Source organism: Dreissena polymorpha, chromosome 4 (assembly GCF_020536995.1).
Source record: "Dreissena polymorpha isolate Duluth1 chromosome 4, UMN_Dpol_1.0, whole genome shotgun sequence".
Taxonomy (NCBI): Eukaryota; Metazoa; Mollusca; class Bivalvia; order Myida; family Dreissenidae; genus Dreissena; species Dreissena polymorpha.
The window spans coordinates 116,795,033-116,807,946 of record NC_068358.1 but is presented as its reverse complement, the minus strand read 5'-3'; positions in this window follow the sequence as shown (position 1 = coordinate 116,807,946).

The window sequence follows — 12,914 nt, the reverse complement described above, 5'->3', positions numbered from 1 at the left end:
TTTTTTGGGGTTATCACCCCTGACCATGCCTCGCCCGTTGTAGTTTTCCGTCTCCCTTATCCGGGTATGTGCAGAAAACTACAAAAATTTGATAAATACGCATGAAATACTAAATGTAGGACCCGCAAGCTAAATAAAATTACAACAGATATGGCCGACATTTTACCTGACATAATAGGTCGTTAAAAGAAAAAGCAATTTGCTATCTTGAAAGAGAAAGATTCATAAAAAGTGTTATTCTTGATCATGTTTATGTGACTTGAGTTAATGATAAACATCAACTAATGCATGGCGGTGCTGATAATTATGAAGTAAACGATTCCAGGAAATACGAATGTCAAACACTTGAAAATTTTGACCACTGTCAAGAATAACGTTTAGAACCCATGTCACTTACAAAATTTTATATTGTTGGTGAGCAGTAAAAGCACAGGCATTCGGCATTAGCTACTACCCACCCATTACCAAAAAGTTTGTCGAATTTTTTTTTTTTACTTATATATATAAAAAAAAAAAATTTTTTCGACGATCTTTCTGTCATGGGGGGGGGTAGTAGCTAATGCCGAATGCCTGTGCTCGGAACAGGAAGGTACATGGATTATGCAATATTTTGTATAACAGTTTTATTATTATGCCCCCCTTCGAAGAAGAGGGGGTATATTGCTTTGCTCATTTCGGTCGGTCGGTCGGTAGGTCGGTCGGTCGGTCGGTCCGTCCACCAGGTGGTTTCCGGATGATAACTCAAGAACGCTTGGGCCTAGGATCATGAAACTTCATAGGTACATTGATCATGACTCGCAGATGACCCCTATTGATTTTGAGGTCACTAGGTCAAAGGTCAAGGTCACGGTGACTCGAAATAGTAAAATGGTTTTTTGAATGATAATTCAAGAATGCATACGCGGCCAACAGGGCACACTCTGAACAATATTACTGAAGCAACTGGTCTGTAATCCTAAATCTATAATTATCAGTCCAATGAAACATCATCCTTTTAGTAAAATACAGTGGATCAGTAAAAATATTATCAGAATATGAGATTTTTTGTATATTTTGTATATTAAATATTGTGTTAATGTTTAATTTTGTTGATTAATATAAATATAAGCAGGGCAGGGGAGGTAATACACTTCAGGGGAAACAAATGCAATAAGTTTGAATTTATTGTTACAGATTTGCCTCCCTTGTAATATATTTAAATTTTACCAAATGTAAGGCTAACTGCATTTTTGTAATGCATACTTCTACTACTACTACTACTACTACTACAACTACTACTACTACTGCTACTACTGCTGCTGCTGCTGCTACTACTACTACTACTCCTACTTCTACTACTACTACTACTACTACTACTACTACTACTACTACTACTACTACTACTACTACTTCTACTACTACTTCTACTGATACTACTACTACTACTACTACTACTACTACTACTACTACTACTACTACTGCTCTACTACTACTACTACTACTACTACTACTACTACTACTACTACTACTTCTACTACTACTACTACTACTACTACTACTACTACTACTACTACTACTACTACTATTTCTTCTGCTACCACCACCACCACCTACTACTACTACTACTCTATTACTGCTACTACTACTACTACTACTACTACTACTACTACTACTACTACTACTACTACTACTACTTCTACTACTACTCTACTACTACTACTACTACTATACTACTACTAACACCACCACCACCACTACTACTACTACTACTACTACTCCTACTACTACTACTACTACTACTACTACTACTACTACTACTACTACTACTATTCTACCACCACCACCACCACCACCACCACCCACAGTGACAAAAAACGTATTCACACAATGGCTGCTACTACAACTTATAGCACATATAGGGGCGCATGCATGTTTTACAAACAGCCCTTGTTCATAATTGGAATAAAGTAGATTTTGTAGGTAAAGTGCAACCTGTCAGTGATTTTTACCGCATAATCTGGCTTATATTTGCTTTCATTTTGTAAAAGAAAATATGCCATGTAAGGAAAACATTGTGTTGTAAATGCATGGAAATTAAGGACAGTATATTTGAATTTTATGACCAAGTAATGATGTTTTCCTCAAACAAACAACAAAAGTATATTATGTCCCAAATACTAAAATTACTATTCTGAAAATGATATGCCAAATGACTGCTACTTGTTTGATCTCCTAAATTATGTTACAATGTATTATGGTTATCCAAATTGAAATGCTGCATATTTATGATCTTTTCAGCAATGATCAACAACATTGGTGGTCCAGGAAAGATTAATAACTTATTGTCAACACTGAATGTTTCAATGATCAGTATGAACTTGGAAGTTAAAGAAAATGGAAATACATGCGGGCAGGACCATTCATCATGTGTCAACTATCTCCTTAGCAGTCAGTTCTTACTCCTTTTCAAATGCTTGAATATTTGACATCTGTATAATTATGATTGTTTTGTTAAACAACATGAAAAAAAAGTTTACATTTAAATAAATAAAAATGGTTTAAATTATTCATACACAATTTGTAATTACCGTATGCATAATTTTCTTCGACTGAAACTTATTGAAGTTCCTATGAACCTGCCTGAATATAACTACTAGGCAAATATCAACTTCAAACAAACATGAATGGTGTTATCTTTTCAGTGATATGCTGATTACCCGTGCAGGAGCAAAATGAAACCAGACAGATTATGGACTCAAATTCAACCCAGAAACAAGCTAGGAACTTGCAGTCACTAAGTGTTCTTGTTTACAGTCATGTGTTCAATGCTGCAACAACATAAAATATTATAGCTGGCTCTGGACTCAACCTTATGCATCTTAAAAGGATCTTTGAACATGAAGGTATCAAGAACATTTCCATAATTATTAACTCTGACGGTCAGCCCAGAGTCACCAATGCCAAGCGTTTTTTGGAAACACTTATTCCAACCTGTCAAAGTTATTCAAACAACGACCATGACAATCATGTATTTGTTTTGTATGTCATAATAATTTTAATCATTGATAAATCTATTTTCCATTAAACGTGTATGATTGAATGGACATGTGCCCCCGACTTGTTACTTAATTATGAATGTTCTTATTTCCCTGTAACATTTTCAAGTCTTATTTATAGAAGAATGCATGTCACATGCAATTTCAAACTAGGTTAGCAAATCTTACTGGACTGAGTAGGTTCCATGTCACACAGGATATGTAAATATGTTTATGAGTTTACTATGGGCTTTTTTTGTTAATAAAGATTGCAATTTTTCTCGTTTTCCGAAGGATGATGACATCATTTGTTTGTTTATATCTTCTGTATTTCTTTTCGCACATGTTATAAACTAGAATATTTGTATATATTATGCATTTATCTATTAATACATACTAAAAAAGTGTTGCTTGTTCAATATTTGAATTATTGAGAGTGAAACTTGTAAATACATGGTTAAGAAAAAATGGGGAAACAAATTTGGGGGTTGAAAATACTGTCCAAAAAAAAATGGACGGTGAATTGTATTTAAATTTTAATTATTAATGCAGAATACCACAGCACGTAGAAATGTGCGAAAAAAGCAGAGAAAATCAACATGTCCCATTAGAGTGCTAATACCTTTAGATGTAAATATGAAATATATTCCATCGGTTTGTTTTGAATTTTAATCGAAGTCAAACATTTATTTTTATCCAGAAACTAAACCTCCAACGGCACTATTTAAAAAAAATTACAATGATTTATGATCTCAAGAAATGGTGGACCACCGGTCCAGTGGAAAAAAACAGGGTCGGTAGATAGGTATTTTTTTTTTTTTTTAAATTGGAAGGGGGGGGTGGCCCGCCGTGGGTACTAAAATGGAAGGCTACTAAAGCTTTTAATAAGAAATACATTATTTATATATATATAAATATATATATATATCAGGGCCCTTGCTACACTTTGGGGAATTGGGGCCAGGGCCCTTTTAGGGGGGAATTTCGCGTCGTTTTGGGCGAAAAGGGGAATTTTAGAAGATCTTTTCACCAACCATTTAACACTTAAAATTGCTATATTTTAATGTAATTCACATAAATATAATTTAATCAAAGGTTAATAGTACGATACCAGCTGAAAACATAGGTATAAAAGTATAAAAAAATAAGGGGGGATTTTTAAGCTGGAATAGGGGAAAAAAGTATACTATTTTAAGGGGGGAACGGGGCCCCAAAAACGGCTTATATATAAATATATATATATATATATATATATATATATATATATATATATATATATATATATATATATATATATATATATATATATATATATGCTTTGTTAGCATCTTAAATGAACGAAAATGAAGGGGAAAAAGTTATATATATATGCTTTGTTTGCATCTTATTTGCATCTTATCTGAACGAAAATGAAGGAAAAAAATGTTTTATTTTTATTTTTCGGCGACCCCAATAAAATGTAAAATGTTGAGGGTCGACGCCGATTCGAGAGACACGGTCGGGCGACCCGAAACGGACCTTTTTTGGGGCCTTAGTCCTAGGATCATGGAACTTCATAGGTACATTGATCATGACTGGCAGATGATTTGTCACTATAGGTCAAAGGTCAATTTCACAGTGACTCGAAAAAGTAAAATGGTTGTAGGATGATAACTCCACATGTAGGCCTAGGATCATAAAGCTTCAAAGGTACATTGATCATGACTGGCAGATGATCCCTATTGATTTTCAGGTCGCTAGGTCAAAGGACAAAGTAAAAGTGACTCGAAACAGTAAAATGGTTTCCAGATGATAACTCAAGAATGCTTAGGCCTAGGGTCACAAAACTTCATAGGTACATTGATCATGACTGGCAGATAACCCCTATTGATTTTCAGGTCAAAGGTCAAGGTCACAGTGACTCAAACAGTAAAATGGTTTCCGTATGATAACTAAAGAATGCTTAGGCCTAGGATCATGAAATTACATGAAAGGTCAAGGTCACAGTGACCTGAAGCAGTAAAATGGTTTCTAACGTATTCACACAATGGCTGCCACTACAACTGACAGCCCTTTTGGGAGGGCATGCGTGTTTACAAACAGTCCTTGTTATGGTATTGAGTTTTATACCCCATTTGGCTTTAACTGAAAGTTGTTCATTGTTTTTTGTTTCAATATTGTATAGTCTTTTAGCACCAGATTTTTATTTTTTAATGTGAGTTGTAATAAATGGGGCAAAAAGGGTTTGATAATATGTTGGGTAGGACAGGGAAAACAATATTTGTTCACAAATTTATCTATTGCTGTCCCACATATATAATTAATAAAATTTATTTTTTAAATGTACATTTCACTTAATTCATCAACAGAAATAAAGGCATTTTTAGCTCATCATTCTATTTTTTGAATTATGAGCTATTGTCATCACCTTGGCGTCGGCGTCAGCGTCCAGTTAAGTTGTTTTTTTAGGTCCACTTTTCTCATAAAGTATCAAAGCTATTGCATTCAAACTTGGTACACTTACTTACTAGCATGAGGGGACTAGGCAGGCAAAGTTAGATAACTCTGGCATGCATTTTCACATAATTATGTGCCCTTTTTATACTTAAAAAATTGAAAATTGGGTTAAGTTTTGTGTTAAGGTCCACTTTATTCCTAAAGTATCAAAGCTATTGCTTTTATACCGGTACTTGCGACACTTACTAACTATCATAAGGGGACTGTGCAGGCAAAGTTATGTAACTCTGACTGGCATTTTGACAGAATTATGACCCCTTAATACTTCGAAAATTGAAAATGTTGTTAAGTTTTGTGTTTTGGTCCACTTTACTCCTAAAGTATCATAGCTATTGCTTTCAGACTTGAACACTCGCAAACTATCATAAGGGGACTGTACATGACAAGTTGCATACATGTTACTCTGGTTGTCATTTTGACGGAATTATGGCCCTTTTTTGAATATATGGTTAAATTTTGTGTTTACATCCACTTTACTTTTAAAGTATCAAGGCTATTGCTTTCAAACTTCAAATACTTTCATACTATCATGAAGGTACTGTACCTGGCAAGTTGAATTTTACCTTGACCTTTGAATGACATTGACTCTCAAGGTCAAATAATTAAATTTTGCTAAAATTGCCATGACTTTGTTATTTATGATCAGATTTGATTGATTCTTTGACAAAACAACTCTTACCTGACTTATCACTATAGACTCCACCCAAACCATCCCAAATGCCCCCCCCCCCCAAAAAAAAAAGTAATTTTTATTTTTGAAAGATTATCTTATAAATCATCTTATAAATGACAACACCCTCACACTATATCCCCCCCAAAAAAAAAATAATAAAAAATATTTTTTTTATTTTGAAAGACCGTCTAACTATTCCATCCAAGAATCCCCACCCCCACCCCCCCAAAAAAAAAATTATTTTTTGTTTCTGCATTTTTATTTCTTATTTTTGGAAGATAATGTTATAAATGACACATACTCCCACACTATACACCCAGGGGTTTTGATCTAATTTTGGGGAAAGGGCCTGGTCTTTTTTGAGGCGGAAAAAAATCGCGCGAAACGTCGAATTTTGGGGAAAAAAAATCGTGCGAAAAGCCAGATGTTGGGGAAAATAAGGAAAGTCTAAAATAATCAATTTAACATATTTTACTGTTTTTTTAAAACAAATTCAAGGCAACTGATAATTTAATTATGCAATATTTTTATATTTTCTACAGTGGATCAGGTTGACTTATATATTTAAAGGTAAAAAAAAAAATTTTTTTTTGAGGGGAAAATGAAATCTATGGGAAAATTTACCAGTTGAGGGGAAAAAATCCGAGGGGAAAGGGCCGATTTTAGGCGGGTCCCAAAGAAGGGAAAAAAAACCTGACACCCCTCTCCACCCCACCCATCCATCTGTTTTGATTGAAGTATTGAGATAGGTCCCTTCACCTTTAAAAAGAAAAATAGATGAGGGGTCTGCACCCGCAAGGCAGTGCTCTTGTTTAATAATATAATCACCTATACAGTGAATATCAGCATCAAACCATGACTTAAAGTAAAAACTTTTATTTGCTATCAATATATTTGGATTATAAAATAGTGGATAATACACATCAATTCTTCTGCATTTACTGCTAATTTACAACAACAAAGCAAGAAGCTTTTTCAAACAACTACCCAAAAAGGTTGAAATACTGTTGGATATATTTAAAGCACAATGATAACTGCAATTATAAAGGTTATAATTATCAAAGTATGACTGAGAGATATATATCCAATGTTCTCTAAAGAATTGAATTTGTTGCAATCAGGTAAGTTTCAATGCTAGAATAAATGCATCCAAATTTATCATTTATAAATCTCTATCACTATATTCTTTTACTATTGTTGTAAACTTAACTGTCCCAAATAAAAGTCAGAATATAAATTTTATTGAATTTAAGATGGTATTGGGTGGGTTAAGCAGTCATATGAAAAAGTGATTGAATAATGACACAATAAGAGTTTTCACAAGATAAATCTTTCCAATGGGTGCAGAAAGTTCTTCTTTTTCAATTTTTATGCACCTGGAAGGTTGGCATAGACCAGTTGAACTGTTTATCAGTCTGTCTATCCTTCCATCCGAAAACTTTAACATGGCCCATAACTTTTGCAATATTGAAGATAGCAACTTGATATTCGGCATGCATGTGTATCTCATGTAGCTGCACATTTTGAGTGGTGAAAGGTCAAGGTGAAGGATCAAACAAAATAATCCAAGGGAAGCAACAAGGTACATGTATATAGGGAGATAATTTCTATTTATCATTTGGAAGGTACAGATCATTTTCACAAGGGAAGTAATATTTTTTAAAGGGATATAATAATATATATAAAAAATCAAAGCAGCGCAGTAGGGGGCATTGTTTTTCTGACAAACACATCTCTTGTTCAAGATATTTTTTATTTAAACAATTTTTTCATTGTAATTTATATAAAATATTTTTGACAGGTCAACATGGAAATGTATTCCTGAAGCAGTTTAAAGCTGTGTTGCATCAGTATAATTTCCCTTTTGTTTTTAAAGAATAAGAACTATATTTGTGTTTTCAATCCATACATTTGTTTCATCAAAATTAACATTTAACATTTAGAGTTGAAATGTTTGAACAATTTTGTGTAACATTTAGTGTTTCATTTAACGCTTGTTTGGTACCATCTTATAAAATAGTAGTATTGTCCGCAATTTATGTTCAATTCCATGTATTGTTATACTTCTTATTATCTCTCAAAACAAGTGACACAACTTCAGTGTTTTAAGCTCACCTGAGCACAAATAATATAAATATTTTGGACAATGTTTTCTTTAACAATGAGTATAACATAATGTGCATGTATTTTTCTCATTTTTGAGAGGATTTTTGTTTGTTGTTTGAAAGAATATAACTTTTTGCTGGGTGAAATTGTACACCAAAAAATGGCCAAAATATGCCATGATTTATGACAGAGTGCAGCCATTGTAACACAACATATGGTAGAATTTTGAAAAAAATAAATGGTTCAGTAGAAACATTTAATATTGCCTTTTTTGTCAACATTTTTTTATGGACCCTCATGATTTTACTAAGTTGTTTATTTTAGAGTCTTTCTAACTTGGTGGAGAGAAATCGACTTTTTGGACGGAGTTCTCAGAAAAGACCAAAAACAAACAGTCTTTCGGGATGGACTGCCCAGTTCTTTTGTTTGAGTAGCACAGATGCTACATGTGCGCCGTCTCCATCTGAAAAAGAAATTCTTAGACAAACAGGTTTGGGGTTAAAGAAAATTAAATTAGAAAATAGTGATAATGAGAATGATGTCATGCTTAAAATTAAATCTGAAGCAAGCTTCCCAAAACTGAAAAATGCAGGTGGGGTGGAGTTTTTGAGAACAACTCAAAACCATGGGATATTAAAATTGATAGGCTGCAAATGGAATGCCGACCAATAAAAATGCGAGGTAGGGCCACAGGCCAAAATTTACCTAAGGCCACTTCAACAATCGTTGTCTACAGAAGCACTTAATAACAATGAAGAAACATCTATTGAAGAACAATGTATGACTGAGTGTGCAACATGCAAGATAAAGTATCCAATGAGTGGTATGAGAGAACATTTATTGAAATGTTTAATTTCAGAGCAACCTTTTTCTGATATTTTAAGTGACAGCGATGGAGATGTATTACCATATGAGAGTGAGAGTTACAGTTCACCTGTAACAGAAATGGTAACTGAACTGCAGACAGAACCACTGCCACCATTTACAGAGGAATATCTCGTGCTCGACACCGAAGAATTGAGTGTTATTCAGGTTATTGAACAGACGGCCTAGTATTGTTATGACTATTCAGTTAAAACCCCAGTTGAAATGTTAAAGAAGCTGCAACAAAATATGGTTACTGGGAGGGCATTGAAAATGTAGCTACGTGTGCAGAAGGAGCAACTAATTTTGTGATGATAGACAGAGAAAATGTAATAGGAACAGCATTTGAGGAATTGTCCAGCAAAAGTGTTGCAGAGCTGAGACTACTCTGGAAGTGCAGTTTTACGGTGAGGTTAGTCCATATTACTGTTTTTGGAACTGTATAGATGAAACAATTATTAGTTAAATATCCATTTCTGAACGAAGGATCTCTGAATGTTCTATTCCTTTGGCCTATATTTACAACTTTCATAATTTGGCTGCTAGACTAAACCAAATAATAATAATTTTTTTCCCACTCCTAGCTGACCACTTTCCCACTATGAAAAACACACTGTATAGCTTGTTTCCAAAATACTGTTTGATGAAATGTCATGAAATTAAAAAAAAATAGTTTAGTATCATATTGTATTTAAGTGGTACACTTGCAATGTTTTCTTGGATTCAGCTCTTAGGAGATAAGGCTCCTTCATTAATTGAAAGTTATATAATCCAATCTCTGTTTGCAACGTTTTATGGAATTAAATGCATTTTTAAATTTTTAATTAAATGTGTAATACTATTATCTCCAGATAAGGGTCATATTTTAGTAATTAAGAATCATTGTCAAGTCTATTATGTATTTATTTTAAAATCTGGTTGTACCATTAAGAATTACAAAATCAAGTTACAAATATTATTTTTACATCGCTTTGTATCGATTTTTAATGATTTCTTTTCGGGTATAAAAGATCTTTTTGGTACTTATATAGAATGGTTATCGGATTTGTTTAACAAAGCACATTTTTTTTAAAGCGGCGTGTACAGTCTATCTGTCAAAAAAAATGTCTGCGCCCTGAGGACGTTCAAAAAAATTGCAAAGCGTGCCAAAAAACATGTTTTTAACATAATGTATGCATTGTATGCAATTAGTGAGCCAAAGTTGAATGTAAAGAAAGACATCATAGAAAAGATCTTATACAATGACATCCATTATTTTTTATTTTTAGGTCATTTAGAGTTATTTTCCAAAACTAAGTAGTAACGTTAAGAATAAAATTACAGAGTTAAGAATTCTTTTTGATAATCTGGTAGAAACATTCAGAATTTCACCAAACCTTATCCTGGAGCTCTGTCTGCTCTCTTATTCAAGTTGCTATTTTCTGATCTTCACCAAACTTGGTCAGAAGTTGTATCTAGATGATCTTAAAGGCCAAGTTCGAACATGGGCCTTGCAGAGTCAAAAACTAGGTCACGGGGTCACTAAGGGCGTTTTAAACATTGAGCATGGTATCTTCTCTAATTGAAGTAGTGTACTTCCGCTCTTCACCAAACTTGGTCAGAAGTTTTATATAGATGATCTCTAGGCAATTTTGAACAATGGGCCATGCTTTGCAAAAAACTAGGTCAAGTGTTTTTTTTTCTTTCAAAATCAGGTCAGGTAATCGTACCCATTCCCAATGGAAAAAGTATATATTTTTCCCAAATGGCAGCTCAAAATTCCAAATGGAAGGTTCCCCCCCCCCACCCACCCCCCAAAAAAATATATTTTTAAGATCTCAATATTTTGTTCATGTCCCATCCATATAAGTGCAACATTAGTAAATATAATACGGGACACACTTGTAACCTTAATGTTGAAGCATTTTTAGCAAAACAGTAACAACACTAATTTCCAAGTTTTAGTAAAAACGCCGCAAATTTTCACATTCCAAAGGGACCCGGCCCCATTCCCAAAACGGTGGATGAAAAACACTGAGGTCACGTGGTCACTTAATGCGTTTTACACATTCAGTTTGGTTCCCGCTCTCTCTTTCAAGTACTTGGGCCATCCTTAGAAAATTGTGTGTTTGGCATAACCCGACCCAGGTAAAATTGGGTGGTTAGGTAGGTAGGGATTTAATTTTTTTTAGTTTTTTTTTCTGACATTGAACTCCGACATATACCAAACTGAAAGGTAATTATCAAATAAAGCTCCAAGTCTTCTGCCTCATGAAAGGAAATTGGTAAAATTTTACTGCACCGTTCTATAAAGAACTTCGTTAATATAATGTAATCGACGAAAAATACTTTATCCGAAATCGACAGTCCGAAAAATTGTTCGCATTTTTCACATGAAATAAAATGTGCATATCGTTTGACTACAGAGAACGAAAACAAGTAATCTAGCAAATACGTAATTAATATACTATTTGTTTGACATAATTTACTTTATTATAGCATAGTTTGTGAGCAAAAAACAACAAAGTTATTATAACATTTTAATTTCAATCAAGAACAGAAAGCTGCCACATCTTCGACATGTAACTAATTATTTAATTATCATCCTTAAATTCAAATCGATAGTCGGTCGAAATTTGTAAAGTGATCAGCTAAAAAATAATTTATTGAGTGTTACGCTTCTTTTCATTTTCTTATTTTTTATACGACTTTTGCCATCGGCCGTTATATTGTAGGCAGACGACAATATCAATTGTGTATTCCATTATCTGCGCATGAATGACCCAATATTACCCGATAGAGAACTCAATGTTTATTGGCCAGCTACCATATGCGCTTCAAATTGTTGATGGAAACAAAGAGAAAAATAGTTAAAAAAACACACTCCGGATTAAAATGGCGGATGTTTTCAATGAAATTTAACGAGATTTAAATATATTCGCAAATGATATTTTTCTTGAGCCAAGTTCGCTATACTTTCGCAAATGGCGAACGACAGCGCGAGCTCTGTAATAGTGAGCATTTATTCCAATAATAACACGTTCGCAATGCTCACGCTGTCGTTCGCCATTTGAGTCATTTGCGTAACTATTGAGAATTTGGCTCAGGAAAAATCTAAATTGCGAAAATGCGAAAATCTAGTAAAAATTTCGTTGAAAACATCCGCCATTTTAATCCGGACTGGTTTTCTATATTTGTCTCTTTGTTTCAATGAAAGTGTTCGCAATTCGAACAGTTAACGAAACCCGGTCTGTACCCGATTAGACATTGCTTGACCTTATTGTTAATGAAGTGCACATGGTAGCTGGCCAATCAGCATTGAGCTCGCTTACACATGACATGACGTTGTCGAATGAAATGTGAGAACGGGTGAAGCTATCGGTTATTATTGGGTCATTCATGCGCAGATGTTGTATAATTTGAATACACATTTAATATCGCCGTCTGCCTCCAAAATAGAGACCGGTCGGAAAGTCGTATAAAGAGATAAGCAAATTAAACAAAAACGTGACAATACCCGTCAATAAATATTTCTAAGCTGACCACTTTTTATCTTTCTACCGAATATTTACCGAACTGATTAAAGAGTGATAATAAAATTATTAGTTATATGGCGATAATATTACACATCTCTGCCGATTTCCGAATAGAATTGAACGGTGATAATTAATTTGTTTTTTTACTCCCAAACTATCCTGAATGACAGCATCGTATTTTAATTAAATGGATACGAGAAAAACAGGAGCGGTTTAATTGTATTTAAAGTTTAATTAATCGCATAT